Source organism: Microtus pennsylvanicus, chromosome 11, assembly GCF_037038515.1.
Source record: "Microtus pennsylvanicus isolate mMicPen1 chromosome 11, mMicPen1.hap1, whole genome shotgun sequence".
Classification (NCBI taxonomy): domain Eukaryota; kingdom Metazoa; phylum Chordata; class Mammalia; order Rodentia; family Cricetidae; genus Microtus; species Microtus pennsylvanicus.
The window spans coordinates 53,571,214-53,591,872 of record NC_134589.1 but is presented as its reverse complement, the minus strand read 5'-3'; the positions used below and the strand labels follow the sequence as shown (position 1 = coordinate 53,591,872).

The 20,659-nt window shown below is 49.1% G+C and overlaps 1 protein-coding gene across 1 annotated transcript in view; it reads left to right on the top strand.

Moving 5' to 3' along the window:
* Positions 1-20,659, top strand: part of Stx8 (syntaxin 8) — a 241,826-nt gene that overhangs the window by 220,338 nt on the left and 829 nt on the right. The gene's annotated exons all lie outside the window — the stretch shown is intronic.

Genomic DNA, 20,659 nt, shown 5'->3' with positions numbered 1-20,659 from the left:
TGCTTGCCTCATGACAAGCAGGGAGCAGAGAGGAGAGGGAGCCAGGGTCCTTGTGTTCTCTTTAAGGGTACATCCTTGAGACCTAACATCGCTTCACCAGGAACCACTTCCTGAAGGTTTTATCAATGTTTTATGAGTGAAAGGGATGGTTTCTAGTACTTTTCTGTTGAAAATATTCCCATGCTTTAAACCCCATGTTTGAAAGAACAGTGAAAGAATATACTCCAAGATGACAAAGAAAGAGGAATTACAGTAAGAAACTATCTACAGACCACAAAAAAATTAACTATATAAAAAAAATATGTGTCTGAGAATCTCGGGGTAAAGAGAAGGAAAAGAGAGTAGCCTCTGCCTCAGCCACTGAGTGGGAGGTCCCAAGAGGGCATTTCTAGGGCTCTTGTGGCAGCCGTCACTGCTAGACCCATAGCAGAGCCCTTTCAACACCTTTGTGATGACTGAGGACCAAACAGGCATCACATTCGGGTGCTCACGGTAGATGTGGGTCCCCAAATGACCCCCACCCCAACATGAACACTGCCCCCAAAGAAGTTCTCTCTGATCCTGGTGGGAGCAAAACAAGCACTGTGCTGTCCAAGCCTGCTGTAATAATCCGGAGACGTCAAAACTGGCTCCTGTCATCTCCAGCCCGGCTTCTCGTTTCCTCATTCCCCATGCTGATGAGCGAGACCACCAGCCACTCAGTCTCAAGCCAAATCCCCAGTGTCATTCTTGATTCCGCTCAGCCCCACATCCTATCTGCCGCTAGTTCTTGTTGATTCTTCAGCATTAGTACCCGTGGGGTCCGTAGTTGCCGTCCCGCTCCTCAGCCTTCGCCCACCCTCGCTTTCCACCACGTTGCTCCTGTCAGGTCCTAACTTGTCTCCTGGCTCTGCTTCGCTCCTTCCCGTCTCTTCTTGAAGTAAAACTCAGGGCAGGGGTCTTTGGAAAATGGAGGTTTGCTCTGCCCACCCCCCACCCCCAGCTCTGCCGTCACTTGTTGAAACCTTTCAGAGGCTCTCCGTTGCCCACATTCGTCTTGACAACACTCGGGCCCCTGTGTATGTAGCACACACCTCTAGATCTCGTATCGATGTCACTGTTGATCTGCCATGCCTCGCTCTGCCTTAGGCTAATCTTTTTTAGAAGAGATTCGACACACTTAACCTCTCCAAGCCTTAGTTTTCCTTATCTGTAAAATGGGGAAATCTCTACTTAGCTTCACAAGTTCCTGAGAGATCCTGTTTCAGTTTTTACTAAGAGTTGAATGTTTTGTTCTTGTTTTTATTCTATTTGCATGTTTTATTCTGGGCTATTGGTTTCTTCTGTGTAGCTTTTTTTCTTTCTTTTTTTCTGGCTTAGGGAGATGTGCTCATGTCAGGGGGATATGATGGGAGGACTCAGGTAAGAGTTCTGTGAATATGTGGCCTATCAGATAGCTAAAGGATGTCATTTAGGGTGGCATGGAGCAGGATACAATGTATTTTTTGTTTGTTTTTGGGGTTTTTTTTTCCTAAACAAGGTTTTTCTCTATAGCCATTGAAGTCTTCCTAGAACTCGCTCTGTAGACCAGGCTGGCCTTGAACTCACAGAGATCTGCCCGTCTCTGCCTCCTAAGTGCTGGGATTAAAGACCCGTGCCATCAGTGCCCTGCAAAACAATGTATTTTTAATGAACCTTTAGTTCACAGTTTTCTGTTAATTTCATTTTGTTATTTCAAGGTTAGACCTTGTTTTCTACAAACAGCAATTTTTGTTTCTTCTGAGTATAAAGGGGAAACCAAAGAATAGATGTAATTAAGCTTTTGAATTTGCAGTTAGGAAAATGTTTGACTTGGACAACAAAAAGACCTGTTGATAGTGGGCTGTCCTGTGATCGGGCAGATAATGAGAAGCCTGTTGTAGTCTGGTGCAAAACTGGGCACCACCTACGGAAGCAGAGAAGGCAGTTTGGAAGCTGTGTTATTTTCTGTTACTATAACTAAATGCCACAGACTGAGTAGTTTATGGAGAATAAAGGTTTATGCAGTTGCTACTTCTGGAGGGCGGAAGACCCACAGCTAAGGAGCTGCATATATAGTGAGAGGGTTTTTTTATTTATTTATTTATTTTTTTTTTTTGCTGGCAGAGTCTCCATGGAGTCCTGAGGCAGCATAGACATGCTTCTGTGGCCATGTGATGCCCTAAGAGAGAAAGCCAAACTGGCTTTTATGACAGATCCAATCTCCAGATAACCTACTAATCCATTCTTAAAGACAGAGCCCACAGGTCCTAATCACCTCTTAAAAGGTCCCACCTTAGCCAAGAGGGGGAAAAAAAGCTGTAAAGTCCGACAGTGGTGGTGCATACCTGTAATCCCAGCATTCTGAGGCAGAGGTAGGCAGAGAGCTCTGTGAGTTCAAGGCCAGCCTGGTCTACAAAGCAAGTTCTGGGACAGCCAGGGCTGTTACACAGAGAAACCCTGTCTTGAAAAACCAAGAAAAAAAGGAAAAAAAAAATCACATGGCCCCACCACGATCATCTTCTTTGTTCTTTTTCTGGAGTTGTGAACATTATTGTTAGCTCTTTGCAGTTGATCAAACCTGGCTTCAAATCCCAACTCTAAAGAGAAAATACTCTGGACCTTCAGGTGCCATAGCAGTGACCATGGTGATGGTGCCATCATTGCCAGGCAGCAGTGTACTAAAAGATGAAGCATAGAAGGTGAAGAGTGTAGCCTTGGCGCACAGCAGCCCTCGGTACCTGCTGCTGCTGGCACCCTCGGTGGGTGGGCGAACCATAGGCTTCTTTCCTTGGTATGGGAGTCTCCACACAACACTCCCTCCCCTTGGTTCCCCTGCTGCTGCTCCTCTCCCCGCCCTGCTGCTCTGTGCCTTCACCTCTGTTCTCTGGCTGTCTCTCTTCTGAGTTCCCCTGGACTGTGCACCTGGTATTTGCGGCATCCCAGATCCATCACATCTGGGAACCCCTAAAGTTCCTAGTAAGTACCATGCCACTGACCCAGTTGCTAAAATGGGGTTCAGTTCTTCACACCTGCCCCCCTTTCTTTCCAAAAGGAAGCCATTTGTATTGCCACCACTCCGGTGCCTGGGTGCTGTGCTCAGACTCTTAAGCAGTCCTTTGAAGTAGTTTTCTCAGACAGGTCTTACAGACACACATGGTTGGTTCCTCCTGTCCAGTTTCCATATATTAGCACAGATAACCATGTAACATCAATGAGATCCTGCCACTCCTGCCTCACCCCTAGTGACTTCTCATCATGGCCTCCAGGTACTGCAGGCATGAGTTGACTCCAGATTTGCCTTCATGTCTCTGTTTGTCACAACCAGTTCCAAGGCTGTCTGGGTGCTTAGTGCTCACTCCTTCCCCTCCTGCTGAGATGGCCTTTGTTCTGACAACTTCATTGTCTTATTTCTTCTCATATAATGGCTTGTTTTCTGTTCCCTCTTACCTAACTGCTTCACCGTGTGATTATTTGATGTCTGTCACCCCTGGCTACCTTGCAGATTCCTGGGACAGGTGTCTCTCTTAAGCCTTGTTGATTCCCACTATCAACTGATGCTTGCCCGGGACAGTGCATGGAAGCTGATGGGCTTCCCTCTCTTCTGCCTTGACCCATCCACAGTCGTGGGAGTCCTGTCATCACCAGCTCTTGCCAGTTCTCATTTCCAGATCCTTCTACCCACAGCCTGTCTCCATAGAGCCTCAAGTCTTTATTTGAGAAATTGTGGGAGGTTCTGCAGCACCTCAGAGACATTAACCGGAAGAGAGTGTGCTCTGTACTTGGCTGAAGCCATGAAGATGTTTTTCCTATCTCCTGCTTAGCATTAAGCTCTGGTGGGGATGGATGGTGAAAGGTCACCCTGACTGCAAGTAATGTTACTCATCTTTCGGGAATTTCACCAGTGACCTGAACATTCTCATTGCAGAAGTGCTGGGAAGGTCCCGTCCCCTGCTGATGGCCAAAAATCTTGCCCCTGGAAATTTATTCTTTAGTCAGAATTTGTGCTTTAAGATATGCGTGTCTATAATTAAACCTGCTTTTGCATAATCTTTCCATGGAGGAGCCCCCAGAGATCACATATACACACACACACATATACACACACACACACACAGAGAGAGAGAGAGAGAGAGAGAGAGAGAGAGAGAGAGAGAGAGAGAGAGAGAGAGAGAGAGAGAGAGGTTTATCATAAGGTCACATTCACTGTGAGGAAGCATATGGCTCAGCGAGGCAAACTCCTTGTTTCCCTTCTGAGTTCTCCCTGCTCAGCCTCATGTGCTAAGCTATGGAGTGGCTGGCTTCACTTTGTATTCCCAAGTCACCATGGCTTGGCTTGTAAACCACGAGGCCTGCATCAACCATTTTGGCTTGCCCTTCTGCCAAAGTCTGATCAGAACAGATCCCATATGAAGGGTTGTGGGTATGCCACGTCACATGAATAAAAGAGCCTTCGCAGTGAGAAAGCGATTGTTTATTGAGCGGATCCTTAGTGATAGTGCATGTGTTGTATACTTATACATATACACTGCTGTCCCACTGTTTTTGGATAAGGTCAGAAGTTGAGCACAATGATCCTCTTTAAAGTCACAGCTTGGTTATTTCTTACCGTCTGAGCAAAGAGATGGCAGCATGTATGCTGTAACCAGAGAGGAAAAAGTAGAATGCCGTTGTCAGGGAGTGGGTGTAAGGTGGCGTCATAGGGCGGCCATGGTGCCCTGCAGCAGCTGGACAAGTTCTCTGGGTAGAAGTGATGGAGAGGGAGAACGGAGGAGCACCACGGCTGAGGGATGTCTTCAGAGATGGAGTGACGGTGGAAGAAGGGGAATCCAAGAGGCCTAGGGAAAGTGCTCAGTCCAGGTAGGCAGCAGCCGAGGATGTGGACTCATTAGAGCAAAAGAAATGCAGACCTAAGCAGGTGTCAACCTTAGGAGGTGATGATGAAGATGTGGGAGTGTTCTGTGCTATGATAGACACTGGAAAGAAGTCTCCGTGGTCTTGACAGCTTTGTTCAAACAGATGTGTGTCACACATTAGCTGTGTTAGATATTTAGTGGTAGAAGTGATGGAGGAAAGCAAAGCGAATATCAAATCCCCTCTAGAGGTTTCTTGACCCCAGCCAGCAAGCGGGTGGAGGTTCATGCCCAAGGACTGGTTACAACCAGTTCCCGCACGCCAGCATCAGACTATTTGTTAAGCGTGTGGGCTATCACTGAATGACTCTAATCTTACACTCGGCACTTCCATCAAAACAGAAGAGAAGCAGCGCCTTAGGCCCTGGAAACTGACAAAAGATGCCCAGGGAGTGGTCCCAGAACGTAGACTACGCCCTGCAGCTACCAGTAGTAGCCACGTTAACACAGGCCTGCTCCATGAGGCTTGGATTTCCTTGTCCAAGTCCCACCCCAGCAGGAGCAGAATCCTCGGCAGGCAGAGAGCCCTCTGGCTGTGTGTGGCCTGGCACAGCCCTCCCTGGCAGTGGGAGAAGAAATCCCTGCTCTGGGTAGGGACTGGAGCCAGACCTGGGGACCAGGTTGTCCTAAACATGCTCTATGCTTCCTCACTCTCCCTCACTGAGAGCCAGGGGGACATTAATGAGCAGTGACAGCAGCTCCAGGAGGGGAGGGGGCCTTTGGTCCCCCTCTGTTTGGAGAAGATGACCTTTGGGACTCAGCAAGGAGAGCTGGGCTCACTTGCTTTTCTTTGAGGCGCTCAGAGTGCTTCCCACGTATCTCATTTATCGTCATGACACCCCCGAGAGGTAAGCTCGTCTGAGGTCTATACAAAGTTATGATTATGCCTGTGGATTCCAGTTCCTGACTTCATGTCATCCTAAACCCCAGGCTCATCCCATCTCGCTTTTCTGAACCATAACGAAACCCTTTGGGCAATGAAACATCTCAGGCTCAAGCCTCGCCAAGGGTGACCCCCTCCTTTCCTTTTTTTTTTTTTTTGTATGTGTGTTGTTAAGGTTGATTTATTGCTTAGCATTCTAGCCAGGCTCGATGGATGTTCAGAATATTATAAATAATGTGGATTGAAAGATTGTGCTGAAATGTTTATTACATTCGTAGAAAGAGAGCAAGGACCGGCTCGCAGAGTGTGGCAGTGGGAAGGAGGGGCGCGAAGGAAGGAAATGCAAAGCTCCAGCCTGTCTCAGTGTGCCCATAAAGAGTGCTCAGAGGGGACAGAACTTAGGTTGCACTCCCACTATCAAGAATGCAGCGTGTTCTGGGGGGTACAGGCAATACGTGTGAAGAATGTGGGGACCATGAGGAACTAATCATTGGACATTCCCTCTCCCGCTTCCTAACCACACTACTCCAGAAGGCCTCCGCTCACAGATGGCCTGCGTGAATGCCTTCTGACTAGCTCGTGCAGGAGGCTAGCTGTGGGTGTCCTCTGGAGTGGCAGCAATGGTGGCTGGTTCCACCAGAGTGAGAAGGGTGCGCTCCTCCCTTGACTGGTGTACACTTAGAGTCTGCAATGTGTCCTTTAAGGGCTTGAAAATACAGGTGTCTTTCAAAATGAGAGCTCGTTACCAGGAACCTTGGTCCAGCTGTCATGTTGGGGACTGAGGCCAGCCTACCCTCTTCTGTCTAAGCCTCATCTCCGCCCTTCCTCTTTTAGGCCCTACCTTGTGGAGACTCTGGGCCGACAAGACATGGCTCCCGACGTTAGATGGAAAGGCTGGCAGTCTGGTGGGCATGTTTCTGGGAGTCCCTTTATCGTGAACAGGAGCAGTCCTTTGTCCCCACCAACTGCTGCTGTGGGCCCTGCAGGCCTCCTCAGGAGGAAATGAAGCTAGGGGAATGTTGTGGGGGTTGACTTGTGTCAGTTTTGTGTGTCAAATGTGTATCTCATTTCCCACGAGGCTTTTTCATGAACCATTGGAGACTGGGTACCGGTCACCCCTGGCACCAGGGACCCTCCTACTACCCAGGGCCCTGCCTAGTTACCATCTAGTGCTCCAAGAACACAGACCTTCCTTTCATACTAGTGGGGATTTTGTTGTCAGCTTTTGATCCAAATCTCTGAACCAGCAGTTCTCAAACCTCAGCACTAGGAGAAACCTGCAGACCCTTGTAGTAATATGAGCGGCAGCGGGGCTGCGTCCCCAACACCCCAAGCCGCATGCCCGGCTAGTTTAGCTTATGCCCCGAAATAATTACACAGACACTGTATTCATTTAAACACTGCTTTGGCCCCTTCCTATCTAGCCTCTTCTAGGCTAATTCTCACATATTAATTTAGCCCATTTCTAATCATCTGTGTAGCGCCCCTAGGTGCGCTTACCGGGAAGATTCTAGCCTAAGTCCATCCTGGGTCGGAGCTTCATCACGTGCGTCTGCCTGGGAGCTGGGCATGGCGTCTCTCCTGCGTCTGCTCCGGAGAGGAGAGCTGTGGAGTCTGACCTCACTTCCTCTTCCTCCCGGCATTCTGTTCTGTTTACTCCACCCACCTAAGGGTGGGCCTATCCAATGGGCCTAGCAGTTTCTTTATTGCTTAGCCAATGAAATCAACAGATTGATATATGACACTCCCACATCAGACCCTGACCCCTGGGTGTGGTTGGAGGGGCCTGGCCCCATTACACTGAGCAAAGCCCCTTTAGCATGAACTCTTCCATTGCAGGTAATTTTCAGTAACTTTTTTCTCAAGGATGTCTTCAAAGAAAGGATGGTGAAAAGGTTCAGGGAAGAGATGAACTGTGAAGTGGGGTGGTCCGGTTCAGTACAGAGAAGGGTCTGATGGCTGGAAACCCCGAGTTCACGTCATCTCAGGAAGAAACCCACGGGCAGCTGCTGCAGCCTTCCATTTTACTGAAAGCTCGGCCAGTCACTGACTTGAAAGCAAGAACAGACTATGCCCGCCTAGAATTTCACACCTAGGTTGCTAGTCACAAATGTGGAACATACTGATTTTGAATTTGGAAATTAATTTAGCCACTTTGTAGTTCTTCAAAACCAGAACTTTTCAATTCCCTTGATGACGTCTCTGTCCATAATTCAATTGTTTATTCATCCATTTATTGAACACATGTTTATGGAGCAGTTACTCTGTTCCAGGTGCTGTTTGGTAACTGCCATTGAGCCAATCACTGGGAGTCTAATAAGTCAGTCACTGACTTTAATATTCCAGAAAGTAGATCTAAGTTATGAACTTGTGCCCATTCAACCAAAGCAAAGATAAATGCTGAATGTATGTTCATGCACTGTAAAATGACATTTTAGTCAATGATAGACCAAATGTAAGACCTAGTCCCCAAAGATTTTATCATGTAATAGAGTGATATAGCCATGTTTTGTCTGTGCAAATGCACTGTATAATATTAACCCGTGACTCACTGATGGGGTCACATGAAAGCCTCATTAAGAGTTACAGGATGGGATCATAGAACCTCTGTACATAGGTGGTAAGAAGCAGGACACAGTCACAGAAAAGCATGGCCTGCTATCTCAAAGAGTTCACAGACGGAAGAATGAAGTTAGTTTTTTGCAGCGTATACGATCTCTGCACAGAATCATAGGAAAGGCAGGCCTAAGATGCTGTGAGCTTGCGGGAGGAGTCTGAGTCTGTAAGGAGAAAGTGTTCTTGAGCTGGCTCTGTGCCATCCCTGGGTATATGGAAGCTGGCAGAGGTTCTGAGCAGTATAAAGAGCCAGGCCAGGCCTAGAGGTGCAAGCGAGCAAGCATGGCATATTGAGAGTGGGAAGCTCAGGTAGAAACCTGATCATTTGGGGGATGTGTCGCGACTCACCTTCTTAGTGCTCTGTGAACTGACATCTGACATAGCTGACAGCAGCTTTAACGTGAGCCAGCAAATATCTCAAACCCCAGTCTCACATTCCGGATCATCTACTTGTCTTCCCAGAAGAGCAGATAAGCTCAAATTGATGACACCACCTTAATATTAGTCTCAAATGCCTTTTGTTGTTGGTGCAAACAGCATGCCCTCAGAAGGCAGATATCTGTATTTTTCCCATGTCACATGACAGACACACTTGGTCACGTGTCCTTTACCAATGTGACCTTTGATGTAACCATACATTTCTGACCTATTTCAGCCCTTACACATCAATGTCTACATTAATTTGTTTAACCAGTGTTGGGGACCAAATCCAGGGCCTCGCACGTGCTAAGCACACGTATCATCAGGAACTGCAGCCCCACACACCGAACCTCTTAAGCAGAGAGAGGAAAAGATTCCCACCTTGCCAGGCCCTCTGAAGTGGCCCAAGCCTTGCTCGTGCTGTTCTCCAGATATAGCTGTTCCCTATCTTCCAGCTCTGATCCAGTGTATCCTTCCTCCTTAAATCCTCTTTCCTGCCAGAATCTTTGTTCAAGTGTTTAATCATATTCTGGCACCTAGGACCTGGTATCCTCTCTGTGTTTCTAGAAGGTTCAATAGAAACACTGTCCAGTCTGCTCATAATGCTTACCTGAGGCATGTGTCTCAGGCCCCAAAGGTGATTGGGGGTCCCCAGTTCTAGCTCTGAGGTTTCAATGCATTTGCTGCTAGAATATCATTAAAAAGCTTCCCTGCACAGAGGGCAAATTTTAGGGGTCACAGATGGCATGCTATTCATAGAAGGAGGTCTTTGGGAGTAGTAGGGGTAGTGGAGAGTGTTTGAGGGTCGTAGGAATGGAGGTGGCATCATTGCACATCCCCCATGAAGAACGGACAAGTTCCTTCACTCTGTAGTGTGAGAGGCCTGCATTCCTGCGGCATGCTCATGGGAGAGCCGTGCACCCTGGCTGTGCTGTGCTCCTGTGATTCCCTAGACTGGCCTGCAAGCGCGAATTCTGCTGTGGATAGAAGACATTTTCCCAGGAGCCGATGTAGAACACAGCTGAAATGTCGTCTTCTCCCCGTACCCGTCGTGCTGGGTCCCACAGCTCACGAGGCTTATAGCCTTCATCCTGCTAATGAAAAGTTGGCCAGGTGCAGTTGTCACTTCATTCGTGCCACCGAGTTTCTCACTGTGGCGTTAGCATAAAGCTGTGTTCCAAATCTTAGGGAGAAGAGACACATGTCCCTTTTCATTAAAGTTATTTTTCCTGTTGCCGGGATGAGATGCCTAACAGGAAGCAGCCTAAGGAAAAAGGATTTATTGTGGCTCATAGTTGAGAGGCTTCAGTTCACACTGGCCAGTCCACATCAGGACAGTTCAGAAAGTGGAGGAAGGAGGGTGCCCACACTTACCCGACTTCTTCTTTTCCTGTGGCCCATAGGATACCGCTACTCACTTCTGGGTGGGTCTTCCCATTAACCACCCCTGCCCCCCTCCCACAGTAATCATCTCTGGAAATGCTCAGAGACATGGATTTCTGTTTCCTAAGTGTAAAATCCAGTCATGAGGGTGAAGACTAACTTTATACCTCCCATAGACCAGATATGAATTCCACTGTATCTCCAGGCTTTGTTTAGTCACCTCTGTACACATGCTGAGAGTTGGGGGATTTTATGAGCATACATTTTGGACTCTTTTTTTCATGGTAGTGCTGAGGAAGCATGAGAGAAAGTGAGTAAGTTTTCAAGAAAAGCCTGGCAGCGAGCTCTGGCTTTGCTGAGAGTGGTCAGGCCCACAGACGGGAGGCTAACTGACCAGTACTTGTCAGGGGTGGGGGCTCGCTCGTCTCCCCTGCTGCCTCCGTGCAAAGAGGGAGCGGAGCCCTGGCATCGTGCGCATGTGCACCTGTCATGGGCCTCTCATTCTGGTGCACCAGTGGGCTGTGTACCATGCATGAAGGTAACGGACGAGAGAGCTCCAGTTGAAAACTACAGTGACCTTTTGAGTTTTTCTCCTTCCATGACGGGAACAAGTCACGGCCACAACAAGTAGTTAAGACTTACATTCTAGTTATTTGAGAAAAGGTTAGGTTCTTCACGTGAAAGATGTCTGGCTTCTCTCTTGCCAGCCTTTTCTTTTCTCCCATAGCCCTTAACAGTTGTCTTTCTTATGTCCTCGCCACCATGGTCCATGGTTCCCTGTGTAATTCGTGTCACCTGGGAGGCCAGAGGACCGCAGAGACTAGGTGGGGCAGATGTGGCCTGCAGGATGACAGACTGTCTCTCACCTGAAGCTCTGGAAATGGTGCTAGCAATTCCAACATTCCCAGAAGTGCTCTCACCCCAGATCTTCCTAACAGAAGGTGACATCTTGAATCTGTTACTTCATCTCACTTCTTCAGCCTCAACCTGGCGTCCTCTCAGTTTTGGAGACCAGCTGGTGGCCACACCGCAGCCCGGCTCTCCGCCTGTGCTGTGGTGAAGCGAAACAGCTCCTAATAAAAGCAGCCATCAACTGGAGTATAGCTTTCATTTAGGCGCAGAGCACTCGAAGTGGGTCACTTGATGGATAGCAGCTTCAGCAGGAACAGCAAACCACTTCCTGATTCATATGAGATCCCATGTCCCCCACAGACCAAGTGGGAACCAGCGCCTTGCCCGACTCCTCGCATCCTGGAAAGTGCTGGGACCCATTGAGGAGGCCTTACTCTCCAGCTCTCCCTTTGGCGCATTCTATAATAAGTTCCCTGTCTGCTTCCAGTTGTCATTACATCACCCTTCATTCCAAGAGACTCTCGTAATGTGTTCTTTCTAAGCTTCCATGCTGTTAACATTTAAGGGTGGAAATTTCCTGATGCCATGTGGAAAGGCACCCCGAGTTACCTGCGGAATGCTCCCACGCCTTGCTGTTGAATGGGTAATTTCTAAAATATATTAGTATTTCCTCCCCGTGTGCCCCTCACACCTGAAGAGAGGAGACGTGGCTCTGAGCGGCCACCTAGATCCCCACCCGGAAGAAAGAAGGTGCTTTTCTCCCTGGTTCTCAGCAGCTTCTGCCTCATCCAGTTATCTACTTGCCTTTGTGGCCTCACTTTCCTGGCCTCCCCTGCCAAGTCATGAGGCAGCAGTTTGCTGGGCTGCACTATCCATTGCTGTAGGTCTCAGATACAGACTCTCAGAGACTAGCAGTGCAGTTTCTGCCTCCCTAGCCATGTCAGGAGTGAGGCTCTTTACCATGTGTTTATTTAAACATTTATTGCGCAGCTCAGGCATATACACGGTGCATATAAAGCTCCCAGCACTAATGAAGTTAATAGATATGGTCCTTGCTAAAAGCACAGTAATGGCAGGAACTTCATGTGGTTGCTTGGGATCTAACTGAACCAGACACTTAGGGGTCCCCGTGCATGGATGCCTTGGAGGAGGAGGGATCTAAGCAATTAATATGCTCCTCCAGCATACTCTTGTTGGCCTCACTTACAGAGGCTGAGCTGTAATGCCCTGATACTTACTCCCAGTACCTATTGCTTCAGAATTGGAGCATATCTTTTTTTACATCTCGACTTTTCCAAAGAGCATCTGCAGCATCCATTAGAGAACACTTATATCATAGGATGTGGCTGAAAGAAGGAGTCGGTGGTGGGGAAGGTGCCACCGTCCTTGTAGTTTCCGTTTGGAACCAGACGCATTCAGAGTCAGGAGATGCAGCCCAAGGACTCCATCATGTCAGCTGGGTGTAGAGCAGGTTCAGGGTGAAGATCCAAGGCCACTAGGCCAACTCTCACGTGCTGCCCTGGAGTCTGGAGCTCAGGGACTCCCCATGGATCTCAGAACCTTTGGCCCCCTGCCCAGGTGCTCCGCTTTTAACCACTGATGGGTGGGTGACAATGCTGTGTTCTGCCCTGAGTTAGGACATCAGCAGCAGAGCCCTTGGGTCACCTTACCAGGTGTCCCTAATTAATGCCAGGTGACCCAACTTCGTCTAAGCAGGACAAATGAAGGAGTTTGTTATAGGGAATCCATAACCTGGCCGGAACCATCCAGAAATCTTTTGACACAAAGTCCAGAGGGAATTGTCAAAACAAGATATCTGTAACAGTGTTCCTGCCTGGCTTTTCCAAGACAGTTGAATTCCTGCCAGACAGATTTGCATTCCCGGGGGTAACACGCAGCACGGCCAGGGGATGTTTCTTCGCAGTATTGATGCACCAGAGAATAGACTTTAAATTATTGCCCTGACAACTCCTCGTGTGCTGCTTTTGATTGCCGATATGAGGATTATCTATTTGCAATTGGACTCTGCTGTTGAACTGCTGTGAGTCCGTGCCGAGTGTCTTTCAGAGGCAGGAAGTGAACAACGCTTTTAAGAACACAGATAGGGCCTAGAAACATCAGCACTGTCCACGCAGGAAGCAACTATAACAACCATGTTTTGCTTACTCCCTCTAGGGAACACCATCATCGCAAAGTTTGCTTCCTTTTGGGAGGTGGGTAGGATTCAGATTGGTTTCTTCGGGGGTCGGTTGGTTTCATGTTGCCCTCCTAAGACTGGCAGACCCATAAAGAGGCTTGGCACGTAGTAGACACTTAGTGACCATTTGTTGTTAGGTTCTGATATGAATACATGGCACTCTCCTAGGTAAATCCTTTCTAGGGTAGTACTTTAAAAATATATACTAAAGACTCATATGTAGCCCAAGAAAACCTCACACTCATGACCCTTCTGCCTCAGTCTCCCCAATGCAGTGTTAGCATCACGAGCATGTGCCATCAATCACATCTGGCTTCTGGCAGTGCTCTTGTGCCACACTGGGACCACTTGACCAAGTCTCACCTCTTGTGACTTGATTTGTCCAGTAAAGCGAGTTCACACACAGGGTCTCTGTTGACCAACTGCTGGCTAGTTCATGGACCAGGGCCCTGACTGCTGCTCCACAGCTACCTGATACCTGATGCTGGGCCGAGCACGGGCCCTGGATCCAGAGAGCCTGCCCTAAGCTGTTAGGCTGCCCTCCAGCTTCTTGGCCCCGCCTCCTTCACTGTCTTAATTCCTTTTAATTTCCTGTTACTAGGCCCGTTCTCCTTCCCCCTCCCCCACTTCAGGTGGCCTCCTTGCTTCCCACTTCCTGCTGAGAGCAGTTGCTCCCTCTGGCCCCCAGATGTGTCTCTGTAACTGCTGTCACCTTCTCCTTTTCTTCTGCTTCCCTGTTGTCAGGGCTTTCTGTACTGTTGTCAACACGGCTGCCAGGCTGCTGTGATGCCAGCACTAGGGGCTTCTCTCAGGTGGGACTGGGCCTTCAGAAGAGAGAGCAAGGTGTCTCTGTCTAGCCCAGACACCCCTGGGTCATGCTGGCCTGGCCTTTCTAAAGAACCATCTGGGGAATAATCACGCTTCTTGCCTTCAGGGGGCTGCCGCTCTTCTGAAAGGCAACTCACCATTGGCACCCACAGTGTGCCAGACTCTGGATCCCAGCAAAACCACCTACAGCCTGAGACATAAGTGTGCATCCCCTCTTGATCCCGAGGAAGCTGTGTATACAGGGGACTGGGCAGTTTGCCTGCAGAGGCTGCAGAGGGACCAGGGGGACATCTGCAGGCTGTTTTCTTGCCTCTGCATAACTCTCCCCAGTCAGTTTTGCCACCTAAAGGCAGGGCCTGTTTGTTACCTTCACTCAGCACAACACCAAAATAAAGCGAAGATTAAATGCTGTTTAATCCCCATGTTTGTTTTCAATCAGAAGCAAAACAAAGGTAGGTCCTATATGCTGGCCAAATTTTTGCCTTGCCGTGTGGTCCTTTGAAGAGCCACTTTGTCATTCGCATGTCCCAAGCCATGTCGTGCCTCTTTCCCAGGACTCGAATGACCAGTCCAAGCTGCCCTCTCCTGTTGACTGAGCCCAGCTCCATGACACACTCACCCAGAGATTTGAGGCTTCTGCCCAAAGCCAGCTCTGCCTGCTGGGCAGCAAGCAACCTTCAAGGGGCTCCCTTAGGAAGTAGAATTCTACTCCCAGCAATGGTTGCCCTGTGGAGGGAGTAGCAGGATTTAGGCACTGTAAAACAGTGTTTTCTCTTTAGACAGGGTTTCACTATGTAGCCTTAGCTGACCAGGAACTCACTATGTAGACCAGGCTGGCCTTGATCTTATAGAGATCTGCCTGTCCCTGCCTCCCGAGTGTTGGGATTAAAGGCATGGGTACATTTTCTTATTGTTCTTACATGTGACTTCTGGTCTCCTTGTGTGGCTGTTGTCATTCTCAGTGTCCCTGGTGTTAGTAATTCTTCTGTTTATACCCAAATAGCTACAATTCCCAGGCTTCCTAGTCCATGGCCTTCTCCCTGTACCTCCTCCCCAATTGCCCACAGGCTAAAAGTAAGTCCCCTTTCGGTTTATTTTAACCTTTTCCTTCTCCATCCTCAGTCTGTGCTCCAGCTCTGACCTCCACTTCCTCCGAGGCTTTTACAGTTCAGCTTTTCACAGTTTGTCTCACCTGGCATCCACTTGGCTGAGCTCTGCCTGCCTTTGACTCCAGCCGGCATCAACCAGCACAGCTGCCCTTCCTGTAGCTAATAACCGAGGCGGATGCTGCCAGATATTCCACTGTGAACTTCCAACCTTTCCTGGACGCCATCATCGTGGCCCTGCCCGGCTAGAAAACTGGGCTCTGTTTCTACTAAATGCCACCCAGGTGTTCCTCTGCCTTCGTTCCTCTTCCTTGGAATGAGTGACATGTTACTCTGCGGTGACTCTGACACAGGCTGTCTTGTGGGACGTTCAGAGACATGGAGCATCTCCCATACATTGTTCTTGGCAGTGGGTAGACAGGAATGCCCGCTGTTTTCTCATTTACTGAGAACCGGTTATGTTCCAGAAACTGCATGTCCTTATCAGATCCTCTTAACGTGTCTGTGATGCCGTTGCCTTCTGGCCTCATTTTACAAATGATAGAACCAAACTCAGAGTTGAGACAGTTTCCTTGGGTATCTTAGCTACTTAGTGGTAGACTTGAAGTCCTGTGTCCCTGATTATAAAACCAGTGTCCCTCTACCCCATTAGACTGCGCCTAATCTTTCTTTTCGGAGGAGATTCTATGACCTGCGGAGGTGGGGGGGGGGAGGAGATCCATAGCATAAGACGGTTAAAGGGCTGTCCTTCCTCAGCAGTGGCCTCGTATAGATGCAGCTTTGTAGATGTTTCTTGGTCTCGAGGAGAGGCGGATATGTGGGGCTGAGCAGCCTTCGTGGAAGACATGAAGTCAGTTGAGAGCAGAAGGCAATAGGTAGAAGGAACAGGTAGAGACCGTGGTGCTCATGAGGACAATGGAGGGTGAGCTGAGAGATAACTCAGTTGGTAAAACCTTGCAAGCACAAGAATGTGAGTTAGAACCCCAGAGCCCAAAACAATGCATGCCTGTGATCATACCATCTGGGAGAAGGGCTCAGGAAAGGCAACTGAATCCCAGGGGCTCACTAGGGAGGCCCACAGGCCAACCAGCCTAGCGTATCTGATCAGTCCCATGCCAGCAAGAGACGAAATGGAAGTGGCTAGCTCAGGAAGAATGACACCTGAAGTCGTCCTCTGACCTCACACATGTGCTGGCATGTACATTAACAGGCACACGTCCTGAAGATGGAGAATAATCCTGCCCTATCGGAAACAGAGAGGAAAGCTCAAAGTGATGGTTTGGCTGTCAGACAAGACAAAACCAAACTCAGGGGAGGTGTTTGCCTTTTGCCTGGTGTTCTAATGAAAACATTACTGGAGGCAATGAACAGGTGTACCTGTGGCATCATCAAGAAAGATGAGGCCAGGGGCAGGGAGGTGCTGTTCTGTTCTGCCCATCGGTGTCTGGCTCCCTGGCCCACTGAGCTGTGGGGCTGGTTGGGGGAAAGTGGTGTCCACACCATGAACAGGGTAGGTGCATAGTCTGCATTCGCGTAGGCTGCCTTTTCCAGCTGTCGATTAATCCAAGCAGCGAAAAGCAAACACATTCATCTTCCCCCCACGGTCTTCTCTTTTCTTGGCTTATTTACCTAGTATTGGGATTCAAGGGGACATTTACATGAACTTTTGAAAACAAATATTCCGGGTCTGTCTTTTGTCCTGCTCAATCCTCACCTTGGCTCAGGAGTCTGCTGCCAAAATAAAATAAAATATTTTTTTAAAATCCATGTTTGAACTGCAAGAACCAACTGGTTAATACTTAAGCAAATGTCACCTTTGACAGCGCAACTGTGGGGGAGGCTCATGGACTGCAGGCGTCGGTCATGGGTGTCCCATCCTCACAGGTGCGTGGCTGTGCGGGGCTGGCCTGCTGACCCGACTCTTCACAGTGTGGCATGCAGAGCAGGTTCAAAACAAGTATCAGGGCATCCAGATGGCTTTCCTTGGGACAAGCCTGGATATAAAGACCTTCTGGACAAGGGTGCCTCGCCTTTCCCTGCTGCCTCCCAATTCCACACCTCTCCCCCATCCTGTGTGTTTCCCTCCCACACTACCCTGCAACTCCAGGGTAAAATGGCTGGCATTCCCTAGAAAAGCTGGCCTCCATATCTTCTGTTTCTTCTTACCCATGCAGTTAGCATGAAGAGCAGTTACCTACTCTCGGCCACCGTGGGGGCATTGGCAGCACCAACTCATCGGTTTTCATGTTTCACTGGAAAAAGCATGGGCCATTAACTCAGATGAACAATCTTCAGAAAACATGCCCTGTTCCAAAGCCACACTGTTACTGTCCCTTCCCAGTCTGAAAGAGGCTTTTGTTTTTTTACATCTTTTTAAATTGCCACGTGCAGGACTTGTAAATATCCTGAGCGTTGGGTATTCATCTGGTAAACTGACCAAAGGAAATGGACAGTTTTTCCCCCACTCTTGTAACCCTTGGCACCTTGTGCCTGCCCCTGGGAGGGACTCTGGGAGCAAACATCTGCCTGGCCGAGTGCCTGCAGTGCTGGGGCAGGAGCTGAGTGAAATGCAGAGGAAGCGACCCGAAGCCGGAGCCTCACAGGTGTTCTGAGCCGGGCTGGGCCCCGAATCCCGAATGCTCATTGTTTAGAAGTTGGCAGGCTCCCAGGAGTTCCCCTGTCAGTTCTGTTCTGAAATGTCAAACATTTCCTTAGCTGGGGATGGATGGTGAGACCCCTGAGGCCTGAGCACTGTTAGGAGGGGGAAAAAAACCAAACCAATTTCTGTCTTTGACACTTGATTCGGTATGTTCAGATTGTTCCAGAGGCCATCCTGCAAGCCTAGACCCACTTTCCGTGTCAGAAAGTGGGGGGCTCTGGTCTGCCTCTGTCAAGCTCGCTGGTTATGTGGTGGTGCCTCATCTTCCAGTGACTCTTATTGCAAGATTATAGACAAGCTGGACCAGGAACACTGCTGGTCACAGGGGCGGGTGAAGGTGCAGACGAAAGCAGGCTGGCTGAGAACTGGGCCTTGTTAAAGCCTGGGGTTCATGACAGTCCATGTTCCTGGCTGTGTGTGTGTGTGTGTTTAAATTTTTCCACCATAAAAAGTAGAGCGAGGGTTCTAAGAGAAGATGAAGAAAAGAAATCGTGTCCTAGCTCTTCAGCTCCAAGAGTCTGGGCCTCTCTGCCTGGTGTCCCCTGTGTTCTGCTGGGTGTTAGGACCTCTGGGTGAGCAGCCACAAGAAGGGGTTGAGAGCATAAGCTGAGAGCGGACCCATCTGGAGTCCCACGCAGCCTTCCAGAACCTCTGCTCCCTGGATATAGAACAGAGAGGCAAATGACTAATTGCGGAGCCGTGAGCCAGGTAATACACCCGTGTTACGGAGCCCCAAACCTGGTGATTAGCAGGGCTGAGCTCTGGTGCTTTGAAAGGATACACTTCCGGGACATCTCCAGAAAGATGCTGGAGTTGGGGTCTCACTTTGAGACACGGTTGTGGTGATAAGATCCCAAGGTCAAATCTCCTTGGCCCAAAGGGTCCCAAAGCTGTAGCTGGCCTGTGCCTATCACTGTTTATTCTCACCTAGAAATGGCTTCCTTGATCCACTCAGTGCTGTGTTTACTTAAGCTTGTTGAAATGACCTCTCAAAGGGCCTGTGTTTGCCTGAAATGGCTTAAAATATAAAAGTCTTATTTATCTTTGCTGTTGAAGTTCCCTTTTCACCTTTGGACAAGCGCCGACTTTATCACATGCGGTCAACTTACTATCTAAGGTGTCAAAAAGGAAGCACACTTCCTTCTTGTGCAGGTGTGCATACATTTGTGTGTGTGCCTGAATGCGTGTGTATGTGTGTGTGTTCCCCATCATGATGCTACTGAGGTATCTAACCCAGTTTTTGTGATAGACACGTCAGCATCTTTAAAGACACCTATATTGATAATAGTTCTCATAGACCCCACCCCTTCTGCTGAAACTGTCTGTCCCCTTCAAACCTCTAGAACCCAAGAAATTGTCTCCGGGTCCATGACATTTGTTGGTTGGTATGGACCACTTCTGAGTTTCCTATTTGACACATTTCCCAGCTTCCTCCTCCCTCTTCACCACCCCTCGTGTCTTACTGTCTGCTCTTGCCCTTCCAGATATTCAGTGCGCTTCTTCATTTATTACATTTGTACGGTTGCCTCTTTGTGCCAGCTCTGTATTGGTGAAGGGGAAAGAGCAGTCTCTTCTGTAACACCTACCTTCCAGGGAGGGCACAGATAAGAGCTAGCACCTCAAAATTGATGCTCCTAAGTCCTACCTAGAGATGTGCAGCTGTAGAAGGCACCAGTGATGGCAGGTCACCAAGGAGATCACCAGGAAGTGACCCCAGTGCGGACAGAGAACCAGCAGGCAGGTGTGGCCTGTTGGAGTGAAGGAGGCAGGTGGCTGCTACTCCAAGGAACTGGAGGATCAGGGGAGTCCGATGATGCCCAGCCTTCTAGGCTAGAGACACAGGACCTCAGCTGGAATGACAGGCCAGCTTTGAGCACAGGCAGCCAGACTGAATTCACATTCCAAAAAGATGGCCCTCTCAGCTTTGTGGGGACCTGGCTGAGTCTGGAGCAAGGCAGGCTGAGTCTGGTATTTTACTGTTCCAGATCAGCTGGGGGCTCAAGGCCTCTTCCTGTAGTTGCATAAGACTGAAATCCATGGGTGTTTCTGCCTTGAAAATCAGTTCTCTTTCTATATTCCTTCCTTCCCACTGGTTATCATGGCATTTCCATCGTTACCATGGCAGATCTACCACCGCCAATTGCAGCCTCTGGAGTCTCGCCACTGGGAGCCTGCCTGAGCTGGAGTGGCCATGCCCCCCTCTGGCTTGTCTACATATTTCCCCAAAACCAGCCCCTCTTCCCAGGTGAACTCCAGGCCTTGAAGTCCTAAGACTGCCCCACCATGGGCCCTGCCAGCCTGGCCTCCGGCATCATGCCCACTGTCTTTTCCCTCTCCTGATACTGCCTGGTGTAGCCCCTCCCCAACCAGGAGCAGAATTTCAGTCTCAAGCTGCACTGGAAGCAGATGAAGGCAGCAGTGGGACTCTGCCCACAGGGAGCACTCAGGCTACCGGAAGTGCTTCCCCAGATGGAAATGAATGAAAAGATAACAATCTCCTGAGCCCCCCAAATCGACAGTGTTAACACATGTGCGCATACCTGCTTACTGCAAACATGTCGACACGGTAGCTGCACAGTGCTCTAGAGCCCGCTTTGAGATGCTGTGCATAGCCAAGTTCACAAGGAAGAGAGAAAGGAACTCCCTAGCTAAAAGACATGAAGACTGACGGCCAGAATCCAGTACCACAACAGGGGTTGGCCAACTCCTACAAGGGCACAAATAAATAATGTAGGCGTTAGAGGCCACAGACAGCATGTCATAGCTCCCTTCACTCTTTTGGTGACCATTTAAAAATGTCCAAGT